Below are 6,065 nucleotides of genomic sequence, written 5' to 3' on the forward strand. Positions count from 1 at the left end.
GGAGAGAGAGAGGGAGAGAGGCACAATAGCTCTTTCACAGGCTTTGCAGCCTCGGGTGGCTATATAAGACTTAGCTACTTCCAGAATATTTGAGATCAGAGATCTGGAAGGATGGTGGGTGAGCTTGAGGGCATCATATTTATCAACTAGAAAAAAATGTCAAGAGACAAATCCTTGGTTTCTGGCAACTCTCGGACGCATACCAACACAACGTAAGACGTCTTTCTGTGAGCTAGATTCTCCAATCCTTTGCCCTCGAAATAAAAAAAAGATAAGATCTAACACTAAGATTTTTGGGAATCTACCAAAGCACATGGCAGACAAAAGAATTGCGTATTTTCTCAAAAATATGACGCAACACCTCATAAAAATATATAAGAACATTACATGAGCCCTTGTTCCTATCTCGAATGATCTCATAAAACTCTCAAACAGGTTATGTAAGACTTGGTAGCTAAAATATGTCGAATAAAATTTAAATCCTAAAAATACCATAAATTTACATACTGACTGGAATGAAGAATACAATGAAATTAATGACGAAAGGGTTATATAATTTACATACAAAACTTGTGCCTACATGACAGGAACTCATCTTACTGACTGGCTATTCATCTATTCAATGCACAAATTAAATATATAAATAAATAATGAATAAACTATTGTATTTACTCTACATTACTAGTTCCGTATATATATATATATATATATATATATATATATATATATATATATATATATATATATATATATATATATATATATATATATATATATATATATATGTGTGTGTATTTATTTGTATATAATACATATATATATATATATATATATATATATATATATATATATATATATATATATATATATATATATATATATATATATATATATATATATATATATATATATATATATATATATATCATCCACGAATAACATTTATTACCAAATTCTATCTTGGGAATATATATCCACTTAGAATTCATTTTATGGTAACTTGCTTCTGGCCGAGTAGAGATTCGAACCCCTACCTATTCGGCCGGAAACCACGCCTGCGAGGATAGAATTCAGTATTAAATTGCATTTATGGGTGATATTTACATTGATTGAAATCACGAGTGTTTGTGATATATATATATATATATATATATATATATATATATATATATATATATATATATATATATATATATATATATATATATATATATAACGGATCTTGAGCGATGCGAAAAATATATTTTTTGGTGAGGTAGCCATGTCGTCCTGTTGGAAGTTACTAAAGAGTAGCTTCGTAGGTATATTTGACTGCACTGATATTCCCAAAGAATTTTACCTTAAGGTATGCAGAATTCTAACTCCTGGAGCGAATATCCCTAAATAAATCTAACAGGGATATTGCATAATATCAGAGGACGAATTCTATCTTCACCACGAACAGTATTAACGCTTCGAGGGGTTACAGTGACAAGAATTTGAAAACGAGAATGAAATGAGAGGCATTCATAAGGTATCTCTCCTATCCCATTTCGAGTGTGTATATGACGATGACGGCAGCACCATCTTTATTCCTTGTAGCGATACGCGAGGTGCTACAGATACTGTATTTTAGGGAGGGGTCAATAAAGTCAAAATCTGTCTAGACCTAGAGACCTATGATGTTACCGTCATACCTAATTTCATCTAAGCATGAACTATGTTAGTGCTTCCTGCCCCCTACAGGGAAGAGTCGTACTAGAATCCAGAAAAAGTCTCGAGGAGTACATATTAACTTTGGATGACAAAATGACAAGCTTGTATAGTGGTATCGCCCTATACATTATAAAGCAAAGTTTGTATAGGAGTCACCAATGTCAGTATGAATTCCTGACATCTCCCCCAGTGTGTCTACTCTTATTAAACTACCGGATAACAGTTGTATCCATATAGGAACAAATTTTGCATCTCTACCACCATCCCCTTGGAGTAAAATATTAATCCTTCCTAAGGAAGGGTTAAAGCGAGTGGAATTTTGCTTGAAGAAAGGAACAATCTTAAAAGATTTTCCATGTTAAAATTATCCATATTTTAAACTCAATACTCAGTTCATTTCTAATGAAATGAGTGTGGGCGAATAAGATGGGTCCACTATGATCTAGTTTATCAAAATTTTTAATAAACATATATACCAGTCAACATTTATAAAATTTATAAAATGTGGACGATATCCATTAAAGCATAAAGAAAACAGAAAACAGAAAATATTGTTTTGTCTAAAAGGAAACAGATTTACCACTTTAATCAAATTATTAATAATATTGAAACAGTCTGTATAAATGTTTATTCACACTACCGTAAGAAACGCTTGGCACAAGTGTCCGTATTATGCTTTAGTTCATCAAAGTCAATGGAACAGTTCGCAGATTTAAACCGCATGTTTAAAAATTCTACCTGCTGCTACCACAGACCACTTGAGTTGTTCCACTTGCTTCGCATAGTGCATAAAGAACACCTTGGATGACTACCAGCCGGTGTACGAACAAAGATGTTCAAAGTCCATATAATTAAAGAAATTTTATGGCAGAGGCAATTTTCCTCTGATCATGACTTGCGGGTGGTACTGTCTGGATTCGCTCCGCGAATATAATAGGTGAGTTTCGCCGTTAGGTGTTTCAGAGATAAATTTGAACCCGAGGTTTCCCCTTTGAACAGCTGTCCTCCTCTAAAGTCTGAAGTTCTATGAAGATAGACCTTTAAGCACTCCACTGGACATAGAGATGCATCTTCCTTCAGAGGGCAGATTGTCTAGGGACCCCACCTGTTGGGGGGTAGCTTGTTCTCGGCAAGAAACGTTGGGTCTGGAAACAGATTCAGTTCTCCCCCTTTCAAGAACTGAACGTGGCCTTCGTCTCTCAAGAGAGCCACTATTTCATTAACTCTAGCGTCCGAAGTGAGTGCAAACAGAAACATAACTTTTTGAGTTAAATCCTTCAAAGTGCACTCCTCATTATTCATTATTGATGCAAATGAGGAACCTTATATAGTGCCCATGAAATGGGTCTTGGAGGCGCTGAAGGTCTAAGCTTAGCACCGACCTTCGGAATTTTACTAAAAAGGTCGTTAGAAAGGTCGACTTGAAAGGTATATAGTATCAGTCTTGTCAAGGCAGACTTGCACATTGATATTGTGTTGGCTGCCAAACCTTACTCTTTGAAGGTGAATGCAGAAAAAGAACAGAAGTCTATCAAGAATTCTTTTGGTTTCTTCGCCTTGACAAAAGACACCCACTTCTTCCATGATGACTCATATTGTCTTCTGGTAGATTTAGACTTCAATTTCTCCAAAAAGTCTATACTGTCTCTTGATATCCCCCAGCTTTTTCTCATCGTTAGGGAGAGAAAATCATGAGATACAGGTTCCGGGTTTTCTGTGATGAAGCAAAGACAGTTGACTTCTGTACTCGCTGAGTCAGGGTTGAATCCGGTAGCGGTACAAACTTTAGTCGTAGTTCCAATGCCAGAGGGAACCAAACGCTGTTTGGCTACTTGCGGGCCACTATTGCTGCTTTCCCTTTAAAGGATCTCATGTTGAAGACCTTCAAAAGGAGGTTGTGCTGAGGGAACAGGTAAATCCTGGACCATCTGTTTCAGTCTACGGACATAGCGTCCACTGCTTCCGCTAGCGGATCCTCGTACGGGGACACATAACGATGTGTTTACTTGTTGTCTTTCGTTGCAAAGAGGTCTATCTGCAGTTCCTGGACTTGACTCAAGATGAAGGAGAACGATCCTGCATCTAGGGACCATTCTGGCTCTATCGGTGTGAGCCTGGATAGAGCGTTTGCTGTCACGTTGCGGACCGCTTGAATGTGAACTGCTGACAGGTGCCATTTCTTTCCTTCCGCCAAACGGAATATGGCCAACATCACTTGGTTGATTTGAGGCGATCTTGACCCTTGTTGATTCAGGCATCTCATTATCACCTCGCTGTCTAGAACCAATCTTATGTGGGTCGAGTGGCGAGGAGAAACTTTCTTTAGTGTCAGAAGTACTGACATGACTTCAAGAAAGTTGATGTGAAATGACTTGAAAAGATTGGACCAAGCATCCTGGACTCTCTTCTGGTGAGAGTAGCCTCCCCAGCCTTCCTTTAAAGCGTCTGTATGGATAGTAACTGACGGGGGAGGAGGTTGAAGAGGTATCGATATCTTCATTTGCTTGGCTTTGGACCACGGCTTGAGAAGCGTTCGCAGTAGAGTCAGTAGTGGTCTCATCAGATCTTTTCGCGCGTTTGATGCGTATTTTCTCCAGACTCCTGTTGCATAATTTAGCTGTGCTCTTAGCATTGGATCTGTTATCGAAGCAAACTGTAGAGAGCCCAGCATTCTCTCCCGTTCCCATCTTGATATCCGTTTGGATTTAAATAGTCTCTTGACAGATCCTGCCATTTCTTTCCTCTTCTTCCCAGGAATGGAAAGTCAATGTGACTCCAAATTCCAGTGGTTTCCCAACCACTGAAATTTTTTAGCTGGAGATAGTCGAGACTTTTTGATGTTGAACTTGAATCCCAGATGTTCCAGGAACTGAATAACTATCTTAGAGGCTTGCATGCATTCTGTCCTGGATGCTGCCCACACCAGCCAGTCGTCCAAGTAGGCCACTACTTGGATCCCCTTTAGGCGTAATTGATGGACGGCTGCGTTCGCAAGCTCCGTGAAAATCCTTGGGGCTATGTTTACCCCAAATGGTATGCCTCTGAAGGCGTAAAGTCTTCTTTGTAACTTGAACCCTAGGTAGGAGGAGAGGTGACGATTAATTGGAACGTGCCAATAAGTGTCTGACAAGTGTATGGGGACGGTGTATGCCCTTTTGGGCAGTAGGGTCCTTATGTGTTGAAGTGTGAGCATCCGGAACTTGTAGTTCACTATGAACTTGTTGAGTGTCGACAAGCCCAGAATGACTCTGAGTTTTCTGAGTACTTCTTTGGAACACAAAACCGCCTTCCTTGGAACTTGATGGACTTTACTTTTCGGATTACTCTTTTCTGTAAGAGTTCTCAGACATATTCTTCCAGAACGGGAGTAGAGTGTTGGAAAAACTAAGAAAATGGAGGGGGAGGACTGTTCCAGTTCCAACTTAGTCCATTCTTAATTAGGCTGTGGGCCCAGGAATCAAAGGTCCAACGATCTCTAAATAGATATAGTCTCCCTCCTACCGGAAGCATCTCACTTCTACTGTTGTGGACCTGAGGCCTCGCCTCCTTGACCCCATCCTCCCCTGAATCCCCTTCCCCTTGAAGGGCGTATAGAAGAACCTCTGGCTATTCCTCTAGATTTTGAGTGAAAGGAAGAAGTCTGCCTTTCAAAAGCTGGGTTAAAAACCGGCAACTGTGTCGCCACTTGTTGAGGTACCAACTGGTACGTGGTTGGAGGTTGTGCCACTATCTGAGGCACCGCGGTCGCAGGAAGTTGCTTTTGTTGCTGTCAGTAGGGCCTAGCCGGCCGAAAGGATAGCCTAGGCCTTTTTGTCTTTTTGGGTTGGAGACCCTCATCCGGAGAATACTTTCTTTTGGGGTTTAAGCCAGACTTTTGGAGAAGGTTCCTATTCTCCGTGGCGGCTTTGTCTGCTACCTCTTTAACTACTTCGCAGCCGAGGCGAACAAAAACTCTCTACAGGCTCTCCTAGCTTTAATAAAGCTATGGAGATCCTTCGTAAATGTGGACAGATGGGTTTTGGCCACTACCATGAACATGTCCTTTTTCTTGGGGTCACTTGCCATCGTTTCTAACTTCATTTGCAACGACATCGATGCCGCAAGTCTTTCTTTCGTCTCTTGCTCTCTGCGCAAGAGACACTTGGACAGCTTTGGAAGTTCCTCACCAAACTGACGTTCGGCAATATCAACTTCCAGCTTCCCGACTGAGAAGGTAAGGTGAACGTCCTTCCAGTCTTTTTGGTCCAATGGTAAGGTAAGGGATAACGGCTTGCATTCCTCCAGGGAGGGGCATGGTTTCCCTGCCTCCGTCGCCTTCAAGGCTGCCTTATTTCCATTTTCCATGAAGGGAAAGGCTCTGGTTGGACAGG

The sequence above is a fragment of the Palaemon carinicauda genome, chromosome 10, assembly GCF_036898095.1.
Source record: "Palaemon carinicauda isolate YSFRI2023 chromosome 10, ASM3689809v2, whole genome shotgun sequence".
Lineage (NCBI taxonomy): Eukaryota > Metazoa > Arthropoda > Malacostraca > Decapoda > Palaemonidae > Palaemon > Palaemon carinicauda.